The following is a 23,595-nucleotide window of genomic DNA, read 5'->3' as shown; positions in this document are numbered from 1 at the left end:
GTTGGGACGGCTTGCTAGGATTCCAGTCTTCATGCTGATGCACTGACCTTCTGGGGAAAAGACCATGAAAGAAAACTTTATTTAGCTTCAGGAACCCATATTAAGGACTGGACCAAAGGGCGACCTAGACTGTCCCTGCTCTCTGGGAAGGGTGTCCAGGAGCGGCAGGAGGCGGGCTCAGTCACCTGTCTTCAGTGGAGGGAAGCACTTTAAAAAAGTATAATATCCATTTTATTTTTTCCAGAGGACGTTCCTCAGTCCTTAAGGACTTAGCTCTTTACGTGGGGTTTGGTGGCTGTCGTGGGGCAGCACCCACAGGTCTAAATCGGGGTGGGAGTGTTGGGCCCTCCTGGGCGTCACAGGAACGATTCCTGACTCCTCGCTGTGAGTGGCACAGCTCGCACAGGAAGTGGGTTCACATATAGCTTGGGAAGCACATAGGTGTTGAAAACACTTTGGAAATGTCTCTCATGGCTAAGGTCTCTACTATGTTTTGAATGACAACCTTCTTTTTTTAAAAAAAAAATATTTTTATTGATTTTAGAGAGGAAGGGAGAGGGATAGAGAGAGATAGAAACATCAATGATGAGAGAGAATCATTGATCAGCTGCCTCCTGCACGCTCCCTACTGGGGATCGAGCCCACAACCCAGGCATGTGCCCTTGACCGGAATCGAACCTGGGACCCTTCAGTCCACAAGCCGACACTCTATCCACTGAGCCAAACCGGCCAGGGAACAACCTTCTTAATGGCCTTGTCCTGAGCACACATTGGGTGCGGTTGGTGCAGTGAATATGCTGCACAAGCCCGTGAACTTTTTTGGCACGACCATGGTTCCTTCTTTTCTTGGTCATCTCGGAAGTGAGGAACTGAGAGGGAAACACTTCTGAACAGGGACCCTGAAATATCTTCCAACCCAGGCCTCCAGCAAACATGTGTCCCAGGGACCTAAAGAGAACGGCGCAGGTGCTCAGTGGAACCTGTAAAATGGGGACTGGGGCAAACTGGGGCCCAGTTAGTTCACACCTCAAGAAGCTGAAGTTGGGAGAGGGTTAGTTTCCTCCCCAAGGCCACAGCCATTAACTGCCGGAGCTGAGGTGGGATTGGCAGTCTCCTGGTCTTTCCCTTAGTCTGGCCCAGGGCCCACATGGATGAGGCAGCAGCTACAGAGGCAGAGGATTTGAGTGGTCTCCTCGCTGGCAGGGGTGGTGAGGGCAGCCGGACAGCTGGATGCCCCTGAACAGAAATCATAGCCTCCCCAGGGACCACGAGAAGGAGGCTGGGGTCTCATGGACTCACCATTGCCCTGTTCCCTGACGGCCGTCCCTCCAGCTGGCTGGCAGGGAAGTCAGCAACACCACACATGATGCCTGCTCCCTGCAAATTAGCGCTTGTTTGAATTCACTCTGCATTCACTCTACGTAAATAACAAAACGAAAAGGCAGGCTCTGTCACCGTGCAAATCTGAAGTCCCGGTGCAATTCCTCTGAACCTCGGAGCAGGAGGCTTCCAACTGAAATATATTTAGATACTAGTGGATTGTACCTGAGTTGCCATCTAAATAAGCAAATACCTTTGCAGCTGCATAAAATCCTTCCCAAGTCAGGTGGGTGGCCCGGGAGAGGAAGCACGCTGGGCGGAGGTGGGCTTTACGTGCTGTTATTATTAGAACATGGGAAGGCTTCAGGAATCAGAGAGAGGTTTCTCAGGTTGGATGTAATCTCAAAGAATAGCAAGGGGCTGAAAGAGGTGATGATTCTTTAGTGGCAGAGCCTGAGGTAGGAGGCTAAATGGCTTGTCACCTTCTTAACCTGAGTTTTATAGGGTTGACATTTAGTGTCCGTCTTGGTGTCACCCTTATGGGGGCCTCCAGGAACGGAGCTCACAAGAGACCTCGCTGGAGTCTCACTGAATCCCTGGCCAGCGAGTGTGTGGTAATTCTCTCGAACACCTGTGTACTAGAGGTGGCCTCAGTGCCACAGAGCTGGGAATATATGGGGGTTCTTTCCTTGTGGCTGCTGCAAAGTCAGAAGACGTGGACAGCTGATCTTTGATTACTGGTGAGCTCATAAGTAACCCTAGCATATGAATGTGTCCTGAGACAGGGAAGGAGTGTCAGGAGGAAGCACAGTCAAGAGGAGGGAGGGGAGTTTATGGGGTGGTTCTCTATCACAAGATTGGAGGCAGCCAGGCAGCGAGAAAGGCACCTATTTTCCTCTGAGACACAACCGGACTGGTCTCACATCTGCCACTTTTGACTGTGAGGCTGGGAGAATCATTTCACCTCTCTGAGCTTCGGTTTTCTTATCGGGGAGCAGGTAGAAGTCCCTGCCGTATAGGCATGCCATGAAATAAGGAAAGGAAAGTTCCAGCAACCAATCGATGCCCAATAAATGCTGTTTTTATCCCCTCTGGTGACAGCTGGGTTTAACCTAGCTTTGGTTTGCTGTATTGCTGTGTTTTCTTTCTCTCTGTGTGTGTCTTAGAAGCCCGGCTGAGCAGAACAAAGATATTCTAGGGGTGAGGATATGGTGAGTCCGTTTTCTACCAAACATCTGACATTTTTGAGGTCTGGAATGTTGTGGTACAGACTTTCTCTTGACACAATTCTTCAGCTATAGATTAAAACTTGAAGGACTCGGTCCCTGCTCCTTGGTTCTCGGCTCACAGTAGGTCCTTTGTAACGACCTGTGGTGGAATGTTGGCCAAGGAATAGACAATCCGTGCCCATCCTCCTCCAGGGACTTCATATCTGAGCTCCATGCAGGCAACATGTATTGACCTCCAACCCTTGGAAGTGGCTGAGCAGATATGGAAACACTTAGACATGGAGTGCCCTTTGGTTTCTTCAAGTAAAGGTTCTGCTCAACATGCTAGGGGAACACCTAGCAGAGAGGAACTAATGGTCTGGGAGTTGGGAAGGCTTTACAGAGGAGGTGACATTTGAGCTGGGTCTTGAAGACACACAGGAGTTCTCCAAAAGGTGCCGGAAGCCAATTCCAGCATGTCATAATTGCAAGAGTTTCATCAAAAGGTTGATGAAACTTGGGGGCTCAACAAGGGCTGAGTCACATATGTAATCACCTGTTGGAACGGCTGAAAAGGCACTTCCCCCAAACCTGAATAGGATGATTGTTTGCTGCCAGACAGCTCAGGGCATCTCAATCTACATGTTATTGACTCCTGTTGGCCAAACACCTGGACAGCTGTAGGCTATTCCCCGATCTGACAATGCTTCTGTAAACCCTACCCTTTGAAGTGTATTATCTCCACCTTGCCTTAGGACAATTTGTGTTAATAAAAAGCAGGGGTCCTGAGACAAGGGGAACGAAGACCTTAGAACTTTAGCTCCTTTAGCTGAAGCTCCTCTGACCCCCAATGCCTTTCAAAATTATCTTTCATCTTTGGACTCTTACTTAATCTACGCACAGCCTTTCTCCAGATTGCTGAACCCTTTTTTTAAAAAAATATATTTTATTGATTTTTTACAGAGAGGAAGGGAGAGAGATAGAGAGTTAGAAACATCGATGAGAGAGAAACATCGACCAGCTGCCTCCTGCACGCCCCCTACTGGGGATGTGCCCGCAACCAAGGTACATGCCCTTGACCAGAATCGAACCTGGGACCTTTCAGTCCGCAGGCCGACGCTCTATCCACTGAGCCAAACCGGTTTCGGCTGCTGAACCCTTCTTATAATGCTGGGACAAGAATCCCAGCAAAAAGGAGAAAGAGGAAAAGAGTGCTCCTGGCAAACCGTGCATGTAAAGCCCAAAGGCATCCAAGGTGAGCTTCAGTCACCACCTAAGTGACACCTGAGAGTGTTGGAAAGCAGCTCTGCGGCCTGGCCCGTGGGGCAGCTGGTGCTTCCCATGGACAGAGTCCTGCCGCGGAGCTGCAGCTGGGGATGCTGCGCCTCATGATTATATTAATTAGCATTTATTGAGCCCTTAGTGGGTGCCTGTCATAGAGGGGCTTTACACATATGCACTCCTGTCATCTCCATCAAGCTTATGAGGTAGCTACTATTTATCCCCACGTTAGAGACGAGGAAACTGATGCCCATAGAGGCCAAAGAACGTATTGAAGGTCCCGTAGCTAAAGGTGGCAAGCACCCCTCATCCCTGTCCTCTGTTTCAGTGCACTGTCATTTGGTGTCTCCCATGGGAGAGGTGTGCTGCCCACAGATTTATTATATGAGAAGGTCAGGATGAGCCAGTATTTTGAAAACCATTGTTCAGCTGGAGATAGGGAGGGGAAGGAAGAAGAAATTGCATGCGATGACAAGATGGAAAATTAGAGGTGGCTAAAATTAAGTGATATTACTCACACACCACAGACCTACTCCCACACCTGCTTTTTCATCCCATCTCCTTCCTTTCCCCTCCCCTCTGCGGTTTAGTAGGGCTGGAACAGGTCGCTGGTGATAAGAAACCGAGAGAATTACAGTGTCCAGAGTGGTGTCCCTGCTGGCTCTGATCTGGGAGACAACTCCCTGGCGCAGGAGCCACTTTAATTTCCGCCTTTCTCCTTTGTCATTCTCTTCTGAGGCTTGACTTTAAATTAAAAATGTCCCCTCACTTGTTGAAGGCACAGGAAGTTTGTCAATAGTGGGGGTGGCTGTAGAATGGAGGGGGAGAATAGGAGGAGAAAGTGGGAAGGAGAGGGGGGGAACTAAGCGGAGGAGGGGGAGAGAGAAGAAGGGAATGTGGGGCCAGAGAAGGGAATGGAGGCCAGGGAAGGGAAGGAAGAGTAAATAGAAAGGACGAGAGGAAGAGTGGAGAAGGAAGGAGATGTCAGATGGTGCCCTGGGACCCTCCTCTCCCTGCTTCTCTGCCTACCTCTGTGGTTAAGAAGGTGGGGATTGTCCTTCTGGTCCACAAACCTCAGTGCCCAGGGGAAGGCCTGGTGCGGGGCCCTGGGAATCCACTCATGTGGTCTGAGCAGAGTAGGTGCTCAGCGACTGTGCTGAAGTGAACTGAATGGGCATGCTCACGGGAAGGGGCCGAGGTAGCCATCGGTGACTGTGTGTGAGGCTCACTCTCAGACTCTAGAGGAGGGGTGGCTCCAGGGTGGGTTGGGGTGCTGGGTGGTAGACTCCAGTAGACCTGTGTTCAGATCCCAGCTTCTGCCACTCAACAGCTGTGTGACCTGGGTAAGTTACCAAACCATTCTGGGCCTCAGTTTCCTTTAGGATTGCTTTGGGGTTTACATGACATAAATTATACAAAGTACTTGGCTCATACAAGTTCCATCCGTTGTCTCTACTGACTATTAACCAGCTGTGTGACTCTGGACATATCATGCTGCTTCTTCAAACCTCAGTGTCTTGATCTGTAAAATGGGAGAAATAATGAACTGCTTCCTGTGCCTACTTCGCAAGGTCAAGGATGAGAGGCCGCAGGAGTACTTTAACATCTATAAAAACTAGGAAGAACTGAGCTGATGGGAGAAATCATTGGGGTATTGGTCGTGGTGCTTTTATCTGAGGCTGGGGTTGCAGAGCCTCAGGGCTGGCCTGAATCTTGCATGACTGTCTTTGAAGAACAGTGGGATTACTCTGTGGCAAGGGAGGCTTATGGGGTGCTGTCATGTTCTGTATTTTGATCTGGGAGCTGGTAACACAGGTGGTGAGCCTTGTAACAATTCGTCAAGCTATATATTTTCTATTAGTGCACTTTCTATATGTATTTTTGAATTTAAATCTTTATTGTTGAAAGTATTACAGATGTAATTGCCCACCTCCACCCAGTTCCCACCCCGCCTCAGGCCTTCACCACCCTATTGTCTGTGTCCATAGGTAACGCATATACATTCTTTGGTTAATAGCTTCCTGGTGTCAGTTCTGGCTTTGCCCGGCATAACCTTGGGCAAGATACTGATCCTCTCTAGATGCCTCTCTAGTTTAACCTGAGACACTACAGACTGGGGATGCCAAGGCTTAGGACCTGCAAGACAATACCCACCCACTTACCATGCCCCTGACTGCGCTGCTCTGAAGGCAGGCAGGGACTCTACTCTGTTCCTCATATCACTGGCTCAAGGGCAGAGGCAAGAGAAGCAGGTTGAGGAGGGGAAGAAAACAAATAACATTTATTGAGACCTACTGTTTCATATTTATTCATTTACTAGAGGCCCGGTGCATGAAAATTCATGCACTGGAGCGGGGGTCCCTCAGCCCGGTCTGCTCTCTCTCACAGTCCAGGAGCCCTCACGGGTGGGAGGTGACCCGGCCATCAGGGGAAGGTGACGCCTCATCACATCTCTTCTGTTGCCACTTCTGGCAGCGCAAGCCTCGGCTGGCCCTAGTTACCTGAGCCTCAGGCAGCCCTGGGAGCCTGGGCAGCTGTCATCCGAGGCTTGCCTGAGCCTCGGGCTGACCTTGGGCGGCTGGGCAGCCAACAGTTGAGGCTTGCCTGCACCTCGGGCCGGCCCTGGGCAGCTGGGCAGCTGCCATCTGAGGCTTGCCTGCGCCTTGGGCCAGCCCTGGGGAGCTGGGGAGCTGAGGGGACTGGAGGACTCCGGAGGCAGGCGCGCGGCCCCGGTGGGGCTGAGGGGACTGGGTGCTGCCATCTTGTGGCTGTGGGCGCCGCCATCTTTGAGGGCGTGGCAGTCAATTAGCATATTCCTTCCTTATTGGCTGTTGGTGCTGCTGTATTTGAGGGGGGGCAGTCAATTAGCATATTGCCTCCTTATTGGCTGTGGGCCCCACCATCTTTGTGATGGCGTGAGGGTCAATTAGCATATTCCCGCTTTATTAGATAGGATTCAACAAGAATTTAATTGCGCACCTATCATACACTAGGGGGCGCTCTCATCGCAAACAAGACAGGAGGCCCTCAGGAGCCTACATCTTATGGGGAAGACAGCCAACAGGCAAGTGCAGATAAACAGGTCACTTCAGACTGTGGCTTCACCCTGGAGATGAGTGGGATGCTAAGATGAAGGAACTGGAACACCTCCTTGGGTAGTAAGGAAAGGCATCCCTGAGAAGGTCACATCTGAGCTCTGAAGGGCACAAGAAGAAGCCAGCCATGGAAGGTCTGGGGCCTAGGACTTGGTTATTTTATTTCATGTAATCCCCACAATAGCCCCAGATATGATTATTCCTCTTTAATAGATAATGAAACTGAGGCTGCAACTCCCTGGGGAAATGGTAGAGATAGATTGAGTCCACGTCATTAGACACAAAGTATCCTTTGGGTATTGTTTTTGTGAAAAGAAAATAAAGGTAAAAGACTGACATTTTTATCTCATAAAAATAAAAAATTAAATTGGCTTGTGAATGATGCAGTCTTTAAAAAAAAAATCCTCACCCGGTGACATTCTTATTGATTTAAGAGAGAGGGGAAAGGAGAGAGGGGTGGGGTGAAAGAAACATGGATCGGTTGCCTCCCATACTCACCCCAACTGGGAATTGAACCCTCAACTTTTCAGTATGCAGGATGACGCTCCAATCAACTGAGCCACTGGCCAGGCAAATGATGTAGTCTTAAACACAACTCTCTCCTTAGGAGGATCCTCAAGGCAGATTTCTCCCTCCCACATCATCGCCTGGGCCAGCTTCTCGGCCTGGAACATCTTTTGTGTCTCTGTGCTCATCCATATCCTCCCATCTCTCAGGGCCCAACTCCAGCTTCACTCCACAAGAAACCTCCCAGGAGGACGCCAGGCCTCCCCCCCGCCCCCATATCCAGGGAACACCTTCTAGAGAGGGAAAGAGTTTTGCCTGGGGTAACCAGCTGCAAAGGGGCGTCACTATCAGGAGGCTGGGCTCAAATCCAGTTCTCCTCGTGACCCCCTTCTCGCTCCTGCATGGGCACACCCCTGCCCTGGCTCCCCTCACCCCGTGCCCCATGGGCAGCCGTGTCCTGCTTTCTGCAGGCTGTGGCTCCCGCCCCTCCCTCACCCTGCTGCTCAGATTTTCTTCTGGGAGGAAAGGGTGTTTTTCCTCGCAGAGATGACTCCGTTCCTGTGGCCATAGATTACTCCTGACACCTAATTATTGTATATCGTCGTGCCATAAGATGATGATTAGAGGTGTCGCTGTCCCAAATTTGTGCTCATAAAATACCTGTTCTTTTTGTTTCCTCCTCTGCATAGATCTGGGAGAAAAGACAGGCACATTTATTCCAGCTTCTCAGGGGAACTTAAAAGCACGGGAACAGAGGAGTTTTAGAGGTGGGTGGTTTTAAAAATACCCGGCAGAGGCAGGAGGCCCCGGTCCTGCTGATTTTGTGTGGCCTGGGGAGAGAATGAAGACCTTGGTGAGGATGTTGACTCCTAACCTGCATTTTCTGCCTTGGTTGTCCTGGCAAGACCCCCTCCTCCATCCTTTCTTCCCGCCCTGTCTCCTTACCCCATCCCCGCTCTCCCAGTGGGCTTCTCCAAGGAAGCATTGGAATGTGGTGGAAAAGGTTCCCATGCTAATGTCACTCAGACTCGGGTTCCAATCTTGCTTCTTCAGCTCACCAGGCCTGTGACCTTGGGTAAGTTATGCCATCTCTGGAGTCTTGACTCCATCACATGTAAAAATGGGGAAAAGCAAATTCTACCTCTACCTCACACGACAGCTATGAGGTTAAGAATAAAACCTCTTAGAGGGCCAAAGCTGGCTTGGCTCAGTGGATAGAGCGTTGGCCTGCAGACTCAAGGGTCCTGGGTTCGATTCCGGTCAAGGGCATGTGCCTTGGTTTCGGGCACATCCCCAGTAGGGGGTGTGCAAGAGGCAGCTGATCGATGTTTCTCTCTCATTGGTGTTTCTAGCTCTTCCCTCTCTCTTCCTCTCTGTAAAAAATCAATAAAATATATATTTTTTAAAAAAACCTCTTAGAGGTAAAGCACCTACCAGTACTCAGGGGCCTGACTCAAAAGAGGGGCTCAGCAAATGTTTTCTGCTTTTCCTTCCCTCGGAACGTTCTGCTGCCTGTTCTCCCTAAGATGGCCCTGGGGTCCCAGAACCACGCCTTTCCCAATGAACATTCCCCTCCCAAGCTCAGGCTGCAACCAGGAGCCAGTAGGAAAGCAATCGGATTAAACTGGTTGGCACTAGGGGAGAGGCACTGGTATCCATTTAGCTCTCCGAGCGGCAGGGATCAGGACATTTGGGGAAAGAGCAATCCTATTTATCTGTGGGCGGAGCCTATTCCCCCACCCTCCCTGCACACAAGCTCTCTGCTAGAGCCTTCCCGGGCCCTGTCCACCTCTGATGGGGGTGCGTTGTCGCCTCCTGAGGTTCATCTTTAGAGTTCCCTCCTTGAGGCCTCATGCTGGGCCCCAGCTCTCATACAATATTTTCTCTGAATTATAGGACATTTTTTTTTCCCCAACCAAGATAACTTGTTTTATGAATCCAAACCAACCTGCAGGTGATTCCCAGCCTTAGACGGGGGACTTGAGGGCATCTAGGTGGGGCTAAAGAGGACAGCTGTCATCAGGGGGGTGGGGTGGGGGCGGCCTTCCCCATATCACCTCTGCCTGGCAAACACCTCACCTCTCAGGCTCAGCCCAGAAGCTGCCTCATCTAAGTGCATTCCGCAGCCCGGGCCTGAGCTATTGGTTTCCTACTCTGAGACCTCCGTGTACTAAACTCCTGCCTCTATGTAGCACTTTTCTCAGCTGGCACAGAGTCAGTGGCTGTGTATAGGTCTGGGCCACCCTCTGGCCTGGGATCCTGACTCTTAGGGCACCCTGCTCACTCTTCAGGCTTGTTCAATGTCAGTCCCTCTAGAGGCAATGGCTGGGTCAGCCTGCTCACTGCTGTATCCAAAGCGCCTAGTACAGAGCCTGACACACAGTAGGTGCTCAGTGAACAATCATAGTAACCCTGACCTAGGGTTTACTCTGGTCAGGCACTGTTCAACTCAAAATCGTCACAACAGTCTTATAATATGGGTATTGTTATCCCAGTATAGCATGGTGATTAAGAGCAGATTACCTGGATTTTGGTCCTAGCCCCACCACTTATTTCCGGTGTGACTTGGGTTAGATTAGTTAACCTTTCTGTGCCTCTTTGTTAAATGGGGATAATAACTATCTACTTCGTAACGGGGTTGCTATGTGGTTAGATGAGTTCACATATAATACCTATATATTAATAGATATTGGCCCCATTTTGTGGTGGCAAAAACGGAGACAGAGAGTTTTAGTAACTTGTCCAAGGTCACACAGCTGAGAAGGGACAGGGGTATAATCAAGGCTTAGCCACCAAATGCGCTGCTCTTATTGAAGACGGATTGGAAGACCTGGCTGCCTTGTGGAGGCACAAGTAAAGGTCCCTCCTGATTCGAAACCTGCAGCTGAGAAGGGTGTGTAGGCTTCTTGGGCCTGACCAGGCCCCTGTCCCAGCCTGTTTTCCCAGTGTGAGCGCAGCGCGAGGTGCTTCTGCCAGCTGATGAGCAGGCTGCGCTGGAGGACCTCACCCTTTCATAGTGGCTCGGTCAGTGGGGTTGGGTGGGGGGTGTCCCGGCGAAGTGGGGAGGGAGGGGGGAGAAGGGGAGCCCCCCCCATCCCCCGCCCAGCGACTCTTCCTTGGGCCAGCAGGGGTCAGCGCAGCCGCTGTTGTTGCCTTAGGTGGGCGCTGCGCAGCGCGGAGCACAGCTCAGGACTCGGTGCGGAAGGACCCTTGGAGGTCATGCGCCCACGGCTGGGCTGAGAACCCGAGGTTGGGGGGAAGTCCTGCCCAAGATCATCACTCAGGGGTCCATTCGGGCGGGCCGGGATCCCAACTCCCTCCCATGTGCCTGGCTCTTCCCCAAAACCCAAAGGCCAGTTCGAGGTGCTCTGGACACCAGGAGGTTTAGGCTCCCTGGAAGGTTCCACGGAAGATATGGGACCCGGTCCCGGCGGCACCACGGACGTATTGTGTGACCTTGGGCAGGTCATCCATCACCTGGTCTACACCCATTGTCCGTCCAAGGAGGGGGCCCCAGCGGCTGTCGCGGACAGTGATTCTAGAGAGGGTTCCTCTGTCATTACAGTGTCCCCCGGCCTAAGGAGGTCCCGAGCCGTCCCAGCCCCGGTCGGAGCCTGCCCTTAAACACCCCGCGAGCGAGCGGGGTCCTAACCCCTTTCCGGAGCACAGCCCGGGACTGGCGGGGCGGCTGCTGGGAGCGGAGTGTCCGGCGTCCGGCAGGGGGCGCTGCCGCACCGCGCGCGGCTTCCCCGCGTGTCCTTCCAAGGACAGTGTGGAAGCGGCGGGCGGCGCAGGGGCCGTGGCTGGCGGAGTCCGGCCGCGCCCACAGGACCGGTGCCGAGCGGGTTTCGGAGACCTGGTCTGGGGCGTCCGGGGTGGAGGGTCATCGGATTTCTGGAGCTTGATGTGTGCATGAGAGTGGGGGTGAGAGTAGGGGCCAAAGGAGACCCGGCAGGCCTCTTTGTGTGACCTTGAGAGGTCCCTGCCCCTGTTCTGGGCCTCAGTTTCCTGTCCCTGCAAGTGAGTTTATTGAAGAAGCCAGTGAGATATTGCATGTCAAAATGCTTTAGAAAATCCGAGTCCCAAGGCCGGATGCAAATCAAAAAGCTTTTATTGAAAAAGCTTTGCTCAAACCACCTTTCTACATCCGCATCCTGGTTGCAACCATTTTAGCCATTCTTACCGGTGTTTCTGATGTTTACCTATATATTTCGAAGTAATATGCTAATACAGCTATTTCCTAATTTACCAATTTCAGACATTATCGATTGTCTTCCTGTTGTAACAAATAAGGATTTTAGCTGTTTCCCAACCCATGCCTGCCTAGTATATATCTGGAGCACTATTTTTAGGTAACACAGTGATCAGCATTCCTATTAAGAAAACGTGGCTCTTCATTTCCCCCAAACCTTCCTCAGAACTGCCCTCCACCCCTCATCCCATATTTTACCCCTCGAAGCTTTGTCTGTTCCGTATTCTGTCTTGGGCTCCCTTTCCCTGCGGACGGCACTGCTCAGCTGTCTGCGGCGATTTCCTCCCAGGGCCTGTTACTTGGTCCTCTGTCTCTGCTGGTTTACCCTCTTCCTTTGGAAACTCCAGCTGCTTCCGAAGAAATTGAGCAGGGGTGGGAAATTTTCGTGCATGTGAAATTAATCTGTATTCTGTCCTTGCCCTTGATTGATAATTCATCTAAGCATAGAATTCCGTGCTGGAAATTCTTCTCCAGATTATTCACGCTCTGCCCCACTGTCTTTTGCACCTAGCATGACTGTTCAGAAACATCATGCCTTCTGATTCCCTTTATATGTAACTTTTTCTCTCTCTCTCTTTTTGGATTTTTAAACATGATTTTCTCTTTTTATCCTTGGAATTCTGGAGCTTCACAATACATGTGACATGTTGGTGACTTGGTCATTCTTTGTGTTCGGCCCTGGGTGGCCCTTTTTAGTCTGGATTTCAGTGTCTTTCAGTTCAGTGAAACTTTTTTTCTTTAATAATTTCCTCTCTGGAACTGCTATGAGTTGGATCCTGGACCCCAGGACTGACCTTCCAGGTCTCTTTTCTCATATTTTCCTTGTCCTTGTCTGTCTGTTCTACCCTCTAGATTATTTCCTTGAGTTGATGTCCCAATCCTTCTGTTGAGTTTTTTTTTATGTCAGCTGTCATATTTTTAATTTCCAAGAGTTCTTATTAAGTCTGTTCTCCCCCCGCCCCATAACATAGATACAGCCTCTTTATCCCTCTGATAATATTACTTAGTGATTTTCCCCTCCTGTTCCCTTACTTGTCTCTGTCTCCTCCAGCTTCCCCATTTTGTTTGTTTGGTTTATTGTGGTCTCCCTCTGGCTCTTTGTCACTCCTCATGTTGGAGATTTCTCTAATGCTTTGTGGTTCTAGGCTTTTGCCTATAGTTAAGGATAAGGGTCCAAGAAGCTGACTGGCATTGGGTGTCCCCTGAGGTGGACCAGGCTGGGCCTGGCCTTTTGGTTGGGGGACATGTAAGTATCAACAAGAGGAATTCCTTTCTCAGGGACTGCTTTGTTTCCCTGGTAAGGCAGGATGATGTGGTTAGGAGCATGGATTCTGCAGCCAGACTAAAATGAAATACACATTGTAAGCATTTTATTTTAATCCAAAACACACAAATGCCTATTTCCGTTTCTTTGGGTATGGGTCTGTTGACTAGAATTCTATAAGGTCTTTCTTGCACAAACCTCAATGTACAAAGCCTCGTCTACCATTTCCTGGTTTGGCTTCCTTGTAGTGCAGCTAAAGCTTAAATGAACTTACGGAACAATCTGAATGTAGGTTCCTTCTGGATTTATATAATTTCCTCCCAATCTGTTACAATTGCTTATCTGTAACTCATCTGAACATTTTTTAAAAATAGCAATCTGCCTTCCCTGAGTCAAGGCACTCATCTTAGTTTCATAAAACAACCCCCCTTCACAATCATATTTTATTGGTTTATTAATATTAACTTGAATCACGTAATTACAAAAGCAAGTATAACGGACGTAAATAGGTTTGGGAATAAGCGATTATTTCTGGGAAAGCAGATGAAGTAACTGGAAGAGGTGTGTGTGGGCATTCAGGGGGCATCCCACCAGACAGGGTCTTCAGCCCATGAACAGTGGAGAGAATGGTGAGTGTGGCTATTCCAAGAATGTTCCTTTGTTGGTGGTGGAACATGAGAGCTTAGGTTGTGTTGTGGTTTCCTCTACTCTGCAAAATAAGTACCATTCACTCCTCCATCCTCTTTCAATCTTGTAGAAATCTGTTGAATTCTCTCATCCACTAATGACTCCTCTTCCTTCCTTCCTGTCCTCTGGGTTTATCTCTTCTCTTTTCCCTGCTGTCATTTTAAGGGAGGGGCTGTAGAGAAGCAGAAAAGATAAGCATTCAAGTTCAAGCCACCATTTTTATCCAGACAATTCTCTCCTATCGAAGACTGTGACATCCAGTGAGCTGCAGAGCCCATGATTATGTCCACAAAGGTCAGGCAGATGTAAGTGACAGAAGCCAGTTTCACATCAGGTCTGCCAGAGGCTGTGGTGGACACTGTGGTGCTTGGCCTACATCCCCTCTCCAGGGTTGATACACTGTCTCCCAGATGCTGGGAATATTGGTTGCTGGTGGTGTGCTGGACATTGCCCGTGGCTGTAGGAACTGTCTCACCCCAGGGTAGGCTTCGTCTTGGGGGATCATAGTGGCCAATGACTGGCTCATGCAGGGATATAAAAACCCCACGCTCTTCCCTCATTTAGGACAATTCTGAGGGGCCATCCCAGCTCCAGAAGCTCCTTGTGGGATCAACTGCGACATCAGTTGCAATTCATTGTGGGTCAGCTTGTCCCTTTGCTTAGTTACAGGTGTGACTCCCGGGAGCGCACTCCAGTAAGCCTTCTGCACACAACTCCTTCCTTCAGAGTCTGTTTCTGGGAAACCCAAACCCAAAATAAGGCAGAGGCCACTGTCACTCGTCTTTTGTCACCTCTTCAGGTCGTGGACACCCTGAGCTCCTAGGTTATAGTGGGGCAGGATTCATCAGCAGGGAAAGGAAAACTGGGCTGAGGTGGTTGTTACAGAATCCAGGACCTAGCAGGGGCTGACATTCGGCAGGAGTGGCGGGGACGGCCTTTGTTCTTTACAAAACGTTGTAGTGTGGAAAATTCACACTCGTACACAAGTAGAAGGTGAGAGGGTAATGAATTCCCATGTGCCTATTACCCAGCTTCAACCATTATCAGCTCCTGGCCTATCTTGTTTCATCTACTCCTGCCCACTCTTTTCACCCTACCCTGCCTCTAGATTATTTAAAGCAAAGATCAGATAGCATATCATCAAATCAATATAAAGATGCATTAAGATACATAACTATAGAAATAAGCCAATAACAAAAAGACAAATACTCTATGATTCCAGTTATATGAGATACTTAGCGTAGTCAAAAGCATGGAGACTGAAAGAATGGTGGCTGCCAGGGGCTGAGGGAAGGGGACGAAGGGAGTTATTATTTAATATGTGTGGCGTTTCACTTTTACAAGATGGAAAGAGTTATGGAGATGGATAGTGGTGATGGTTACACAATGTTATGAATGCATTCAATACCAGTGAACTGTGAAAAGTGGTTAAGATGGTAAATTTTATGTTATGTGTATTTTGCCACAAGAAAAAATTGTGGAAAATAAATAACTATAGTCATTACCTACCCAAGAAACTAACAAAAATTTCCCTAATATCATCGAACCAGTAGCCCATCGTGCGATATCGCACGCAGTAGGCCGCCCGCTGCTTCTGCAGGAGGCGGGCCCACGTCTCCTCTCCGGGCCTGCGCTCGGGCCGTGGGGGCCGCGGGCCAGCCCCCCATCCCCTAGAGGCCCTCAGCGGCCGGGGCATCACCATGGCGATGAAGCAAGCATTCTGCCAGGCCGCTCACGCTGCCCGCTCTCAGCGGCAGCCCCCTCCCCCCCAGGACTGGGGGACTCCGGCAAGGCTGAGGGGACTGGGTGCCGCCATCTTGTCTATGGGTGCTGCCATCTTTGTGGCGGAGTGACGGTTTATTTGCATATTACCCTTTTATTAGATAGGATAGATAGTTTGTGCTCAAATTTCCTAGGTTAACTCACAATTTTATTTCTTCTATAATTTGATTCAGGATCCAAATAATTTTCATATGTTGTAATTGGCTGATAATATCTTTTAAGTCTCTTTAGTCTGTAGGCTCTTCCTCCTCTTATTTCCCTCCAGCTATCTATTTGTTGAAGGAATTGAGTTGTTCATAACTTCCCACACACGGACTTTGCTGATTGCATCCCATGGTGCCCTTTGCTATGCTCCTTTATCCCCTGTATTCCTTGTCTATCAGGAGTTACATCTAGAGGCTTCATGAGATTTGATATTGGGGCAAGAATACCTCAGAGGTGGTGGGGGAACATTTGTCAGGAGACACAAAAATGTCTAATTGTCATGTCTCTTTTTGTTGTTAGCAGTCATTGGTGATCATTGCTTAGATCCATTACTTTTCCAGAGTTTGCACAATAGTGATATTCTAATTCTATCTTTTTTTTTTTCTCATTAGTTGGACTCCTGGAAAGACAAAAATCCTCTCATGAACTATTTGGATACCCTGAAGTACAGCTGACATAGGAAAGGTAGGGTTTATTTTCAGTTTTTATTTTTATTATTTTATTTGTAATATACTTTTGTTGATTTCAGAGAGGAAGGGAGGAAAGAGAGACAGAAACATCAATGATGAGAAAGAATCACTGATCGGTTGCCTCCTGCACACCCCACACTGGGGATCGAGCCCACCACCCGGGCATATGCCCTGACCAGGAATCAAACCATGACCTTCTGGTTCATAGGGTGATGCTCAACCATTGAGCCATGCTGTCCAGGCTATTTTTAGTTTTAAACTGAGTTGGTTCTCTAGCATTATCTAAAGGTGACCAATGAGATTATTTTGTATCATTATGAACTCATGGATTTAAGTAAAAGTAATGTGTTTCAATCCATTTTTTTCTTTATTGCTGCTTCAATGGTCCTATCTTTGGTTAATGGGAGCCTTTTCAACTTGGCTCCTGAGCCCTTTTGGTTATGACCTCAGTAGCCCCTCTTAGCTTCCTTGCTTTCTAAGATGACAAGATGTTCCATTTTGTACATTTCCTGCCGCAGATCTGCAATCAGCCATTCCTCCAAGGGCTTGGGGTGAAGAGGGGCTTCAATAGGTTTCTAGTTTAAAGTGCTACTTATCTATTGCCTCCCTTTCTTTTTACTGGGAAAAGCTTTTTAGAGGCCACAGTCTGGGTATTAGGGGTTTCATTATTTTTAATATTATATTTGATACACACAAAAGACTGTATGTACCGTACATATAATTATGAAGACCATAGTACAATGTCTACCCACCAACGACCACCCAACTTAAGAATTGAAATTTGTCCATGACAGTTCATCTTGAATGTGCTCCTCCTTTATCTCAATCATCCCTCAGCCTCCATCCTAAAGGGTCTATTGTGTATTTATCATTCTCCTGCTTAAAAAGAAGTGTTATTATATACTAGAGGCCCGATGCACAAAATTCGTGCAAGGGGCTTGGCCCCTGCTGCCGTGGCTTCATCTGGAAGGTCGTCCAGAAAGACATCTGGAAGGATGTCCAGTCTAATTAGCATATTATGCTTTTATTATTATAGATGTATATGTCCTTATAACTAAACTAGTAGCCCGTTTGCACGAAGATTCGTGCAATAGACCTTCATTCACCTGGCTGCCTGCACCAGTTTTCTGCGGGCACCGGGGACCCAGGCCTTGGCTGTGGCCACCGCCTTCTGCCTTCTTTCAGGGTCGGGGCTTGGCCCCAGGCGGTGGCCTTGGGCTCGGCCGCACCCAGCGTCCCTGCTACCGATCGCAGGAGCCGATCCCCAGTGGTTTCCTGCGATCCGTGCAGGCTCCGCCACACCCCAACGTCCCTGCAACGGTTTCCTGGTGGGCGTGGTTGGCGGGCGTGGCTTGGTTGGTGGGCGTGGCTTGGGCGTAGCGAAGGTGCGGTCAATTTGCATATTTGTCTATTATAAGGTAAGATATGTTTAATTTAAAGAGGAGTCGGGAGAGGACAAAGAGGATAAAGGGAGTCAAATACAAGGTGAAGGGGAGACTAGACTGGGTGGCGAGCACACAATAGAGTATAGTTATAAAGCTGTACACCTGAAATTTATATAATGTAACTAATCACTGTTATCCCAATAAATTTGATTAAACATGTTTAGCTTAATTTGTTTTTGAGCTTTATAAGGATGATATCACGATGAACGTTGTCTTCTCTGACCTGCTTTGATTTTACTCAATGTATGTTTCTAAGATTTATTCTGTCAGGTTTTGGGTTTTTTTGGCTATAGTTTATTTTCAGTGCTGCATAATATTCCACTGTGCGATTGTACCATAATTTATTTTATCCATTCTGTTTGTGGACATCTGAATTGTCTCCAGTTTTTGCTATTACAAATATTTTGCTAAGATAATGCTATTATATGTATTCTCGTTTTTGTCTCTGGCACACATGTACAGGAGTTTGTCTAGGGCTGTGGTCAGCAAACTGTGGCTCGCGAGCCTCATGCGGCTCTTTGGCCCCTCGAGTGTGGCTCTTCCACAAAATACCACGCACATACAGTGCGATTGAAACTTCGTGGCCCATGCGCAGAAGTCGGTTTTCGGCCTGGGCGAGTCTATTTTGAAGAAGTGGCGTTAGAACACTAAAGGGGCCAAAGAGCCGCATGTGGCTCGCGAGCCTCGATTTGCCGACCACTGGCCTAGGGCAACGGTTCTCAAGCATTTCAGTCTCAGGATCCCAAAGAACTCTCATTTATCTGAGTTACAGCTATTGATATTTACCACATTAGAAATGAAAACTAAGAAAAATATAAACATTTTACTTATTAATTCATTTTCAATGACATGATGAACCCATGTTAACAAAAATCATAAATTTTAAATGAAAAATAACTAGCTTCCAAGACAAAATAAATTAAGCGAGAAGAGTGGCAACTTTTAAAGTTTTGCAAATCTCTTTAACGTCTGGCTTAAAAGGACCTGCTCATCTCTTGACCTGGGGCACCCTTGCTCCCTGGGTCCTTGGCAGCTTGCGTTCTCCCCCAGGCAGCCACACTCCTCTAGGCATCGAGCAGCCTCTCTCCTCCACCCTGGGTCTCCTCCCTGTTCACCCAGGTACAGAGGGGCTCTGCCAACAAAGCCTGGGATTGGAGTTGGGACATGGGCTGGAATAGTCGGGGGCCTGCTCAGAGTCTGACCAGAGGGGCCCCGCTCACTTCGGTGGAGGGACCCTCCCCATGGTCCAGCACAGTTCTCAGCACTGGTTTGGGGCCAAAGCTTCATTTAGAAATCAGTATAAGTGAGCCATCACTTCTATAATTACTGTCTTCAGTTCTTTCTTCACTAAGGGACTTGAAGGAGTGAGGTGAAGGCAGGTCAGGGTGTGGGTACAATAACATCCCGTGACACTTAAATTCACCCTGGTTTCTAATAGTGTCCCCTGACCCATCAGAATAAACACGCTCAGTGCTTATCCAGGTGGGCCCCAAATCTCCCAACGCCTTCGTCCTGCTCTGCTGTGGAAAGGTTTTATATCATCACCAGCCCCCCATTACCATCGTCATCATCAAACAGCTTCTGGTTACTAAGCACCCCTGTGTGGATCAGGTCCTGTGTCCCATTTGGTTCTTTTTTTTTTTTCATTCTTTTTTTTTGAATTTTATTTATTTATTTTTTAAATTTATTTATTGATTAAGTTATCCCCTTTGTTTCTTAAAGTGCAATAGCTCACTGGATCCTTGGGGACTTTGCATGGCAGGTATTATTAGCCCTGGAGAGAAAAATGGAGGCTCAGAGAGGGAAAGTGACCTTCTCCAAGCCACACACCTGCTGACCGTGGAGCAGAAGGTAGTGCCCAGTGCTCCCACCTCTTGGCACAGGACTGTTAGTGGCCAGAGCAGGGCTTACCATCCCATGGCTAATGTGGTCTTGGGATTTTTGAAAGAAATTGAAGCAAAGGGCAGGGTCTCAGTATGTAGACTTAGCTGGCTCATGCAAGCCCTTGGTTGCCACGAAAGCTACTTACCCTCCCCTCAGGGCACTGTACAGAGGGGCCCACTGGGTGCTGAAGCAAAGGGAGCTCATAGGGTCTATAGGACCTGTGTGATCCAGGGCTCACCACCTAGGCTCCCTGTGCCTCAGTTTCCTCTTCTGTAAACAAATCCCAGGACCATTTCTGCTTTTACTCAGGACTTTTGGGAGGAAGCAACACTGATAAACAACAGCTACCATCTATTTAACACCCATATGTCAGGTATGATGCCGGGCTCTTTACATTATCTCATTTATTCTTCACAACCATCCTGTGCACTAGGTATTGTGGAATAATGGAGATAATTGTTTCAGTGGGGAGAAAGGAGTTAACGGCCAGGTAGTTTTACATTCACTATAACAAAGTTATTTTCCCTTCAGGAATGTCAATAATAAAGGTGTTTTTTTCCCCCAGCTCTAAGCATATGGCTGTAAAACCTGAACATCACAGAACACATACAGCCTGAGATGTCCTCACGTCACCCAGCTCGGCCACTAGGGCAGACTTCTCTCACCTGCCATTCGCCTTGACCATCCACCACTGGAGCAGCAGAGCGCCCAAGCCCTCTAAGGCAGCGTCCTAAAGACACTGGACACTGCTGTCCCCACCCCCATCTCCTCCACTAGTTCCCCTGTAGCAGGTTCTTCCTCTCCACTGCGTGATAACCAGCCATAATCTGCTCAGTGTAAAGTGTGCTCTCTAATTAAAAGATCACATTATGTTTAATTTTCACTTAAAAATCACTGGGAGAAATTCTGAGTGTAAGAACAGTGATGGGGCAAGTAGAGGGAGTGCCATGTCAGAGTTAAGAGCGGGGCCTCTGTGCGTTGGAACCCTAATGTTGCCCCTACCAGCTGTGTAACTTTCAGCAACTCACTGAATCCCTTGGGCTTCATCTCTAAAATAGGGGGAACGGCAGCAGCCATTTCCAGTGGTTGTGAGGGTTCCAAGAGATAATGATTGTAAAGCCTTAGCACAGAGCCTGACATATAGTCAGTGCTTAACAAATGTTAGCTATTCTACAGCGCAGAGAGAGGAGGATCCATTTAGCCCGGGGTGTGGGGTGTGGGGTGTGGGGTGTGGGATGCAAGGAGTGAGGGAAGTCACTGTGGAGGGAGACACTGGAGCTGGACTGGAAGGGTGAGTGGGATTGTACAGGAGGATGAGGCAGAGGGAACAGAGAGACACAGCAAGTCTCGTTTGAGGTCTCCAAAGGGGTCTGGAATGACCAAGGTCATGATGTCTGGTTAACACTGGCTGCAGGAACATATAAAACTCGTAAAATGCCAGTGGCTTCACATAATTGATGTTAACTTCTTGCTCACATGAAGTTCAGTCAGTGGCAGTGGGCGAGGAGGGGTACTCTGCATCTCCCCATTGTTCAGTACCCCAGGCGAACAGACCCTCTACAACCTTGCATGTGGCTTCCAAGGTCACCCTGGGCATTGACCCCCAGCTGGCAAACGAGTAACGAAAGCGACGAGGATCATGCAGGAAGCTTCTATGGGCCAGGTTTGGAAGTGGCACACATCACTTCCTCCTCCATGTTATTGGCTGGAACTTAATATTTGGACACATCGAACCGCAAGGGCTCAGGTTTTCACGTTGGAAGCTGCATGGACCCACTTTTGGCTTTGTCCTTTCTGAGCTAATTTTGAGTAAGCCACATAATAACTCTGAGTTTCAAATTCCTCCCCCATAAAATAGGAGTGAAAATAATATCTACAGGGCAGTTGGAATTAAATGTAATAATTTATCTTAAGGGCCTGGCACTTAGTAAATGGCAGCTATTACCATTGTTTTTTTGTTTATCCATTTGCTCATCAAATGTGTGACTCGGAGTCAGAAGATGTGAGGTCTAGTTCAGCCCCGGAGCCTGGCCGCGTGCCCTTCGGCCCCACTTAACCTTTTTTAGCCTCGTTGGTTTTATCTTCAAAACTTTTTTTATCCACTGTTAAATTTTTTTTCATTACATGCGATGAGTCAAAAAGAATGTATCCTTTTGAATGAGTCCAAAAGCTGTACAGTATTCACAAATTTGAGAGTTATTTATGCCTTTGATAAAAGAGACTCAAATCCAGAACTGGAGTTGAAAGCAAGGACTTCAACTTCAAACAGGGAAGAACACCTTTCTACCACTCCCAATCATGATTGTTTTGAAGACCAAATAAAAAAAATGTAACAGTGCAAAATTGACTATACTGTGCTCTATAATGGGAAGCACTCTTAGAACTTTTTTTGTACTAGTCACCAATAGGAGTAACTGCCTGATCCTGCCCTAGGAAGCGTCTCTGTGCAATATAATCCCACCCACCTGCCAGGAGTGTGCCCCTAACTCCACCGGACCAGTCGGAGGGCTTGCATGGGACTCTTCAAACTGGAATGAAGGGAAGAAAATCCTAGATCCTTTCTGAGAGAGGAGTTGTTGGGTGTGAGGCTTGGGAGGTGTAGGGATCACGTTTTAGGCCATGTGGGGAAAGCTTTTCTCTTCTTGGATGGAATGCTGCTAATATGCAGAGAGAGGCCGAGGTGGTGACACAGAGGCCTGGTGGCATTTAAGGCCCTGGCTTCTTGGTTCCCGAGGCCCAGCTGGACCTCAGTCATAAGAGACACCCCAGTATCCTTTCCCTTTCCATCTAGGCAAGTTTCAATTGGGTTCCTGACACTTGTTATCCTGACAAATACATTATTCACTCAATAAGTGTTGATTGAACACCTGAGCTAGATGCTAGTCCAATGACAGAACAGATGGGCAAGGCTATATTCACAGCCCCACGCCCATCTGCCTGCCTCCTCTTCACTCCATAGCAAGAACCGGCAGAGTCCACCTCCAAACCCTGCTTAGCCAGACCCCTGGGCAAAATCACAGAATCATAGAATCTTAGTCTCCTAGAGTTAGTGAGCCAGAAAATAATTCAGCTTGAATTCTCACAGACATTAGGGGAGAGCCTTGTATGGAAGATATGAAGCCCTCTTTTCGACTTACTGCTGGGGGTGAGTTTTCCACCCTCTTCATTGGGACTTGGGATGGAGGTGGGAGTCAAGGACCATTTTAAGAGGTGGTGGGGGGAGGCCCTCTTTCACTGCAAATTGGAATTAATTTTAGCATTTATTTAAAAAAAAGATTCCAGGTCCTGCCTCAACCATCAAAATCAGAACCTTTAGGGGCAGAACGTAGGGATCAGTATTTTTTAAAAGCTCCAGAAGTACATCTTGGGTAGCCGGTCCATAGGCCTCTGTGGTGGAGGCTTATGCGTTCCTTCCTCTCCTCTTCTAAAATGAGAGAAATGGGACAAAGAGGGGCCCAGGGACATGACTCAGAGGGGCAAGAAGGAGAGGGCTCAGCTTCATTGTCGGGGTGACTCTGGAGCAAATTGCTCCCCTCTCTGAGCCCTGTTTCCTCGATGACCATCAGGATGATAACTTCTGCCTATGAGGACGCTATGGAGAAAAATGTATTGGTTAGGCCTTCTCCATGGAGGAGCTGAAGCCTCCAGGGGGGCAGACTTCCAGCATTTTCCTTGTAGTTTCCAAAGAGCTGAGGATGCAGCGGGTGTTCTCTCCATCTCCGTAGCCACTAGGTGAGGACTCATCCCTGATGAGTGGCTCTGCCTCCTTCTGGGTCTTCCCCATTCCTCCTGGAGGTCACGCTTGGAGGAGGCCCAGCACTTCCTCATGACTCCTAAAAACTCCACAAGGTTCAGGCACTCTGTCTGGGCAACCCATTCGCACCGGGGCCTCTGTTGCTCAGGAGGTCTGGGTCAGTCCCCAGTCGCTGGTTGGGGTTTCCTGCTGGCGTGGTTTCTTCCAATCTCTTATCTCAGTCCTTCAAAAGGGATAGCGATGGACTTTAGCTCCAGACTTCTCAAAGCTGGCTTTGTAACAGAGTGAGCTGAGAAAAGACACTTGAATCTTAGGATCAAATTTCTAGCTAGACAGCCTGAAGCAAGTTGCCTCTCTTCTTTGGGGGCCTCAGTTTCCTCCTCAGGTGTCAAATGAGTGGATGCTAGGTAGGACTTGTCCTGTAGGACTCTGTGAAGGTTGG

General features: G+C 48.6%; 1 pseudogene across 1 annotated transcript; it reads right to left on the bottom strand.

Moving 5' to 3' along the window:
- Positions 1–277: 277 nt before the first annotated feature.
- LOC307103497 (small ribosomal subunit protein eS26-like) lies at positions 278–854 on the bottom strand (annotated as a pseudogene). The gene is made up of 2 exons: positions 727–854; positions 278–508 (listed from the first exon to the last, which is right to left on the bottom strand). The product of its transcript is annotated as a small ribosomal subunit protein eS26-like (transcript).
- Between the last annotated feature and the right edge of the window lie 22,741 nt (positions 855–23,595).

The sequence above is a fragment of the Cnephaeus nilssonii genome (genome assembly GCF_951640355.1).
Source record: "Cnephaeus nilssonii genome assembly, chromosome: 7".
NCBI classification, from domain to species: Eukaryota; Metazoa; Chordata; class Mammalia; order Chiroptera; family Vespertilionidae; genus Cnephaeus; species Cnephaeus nilssonii.
The sequence above is the reverse complement of the archived record's forward strand: the minus strand, read 5'-3'. Positions and strand labels throughout refer to the sequence as shown.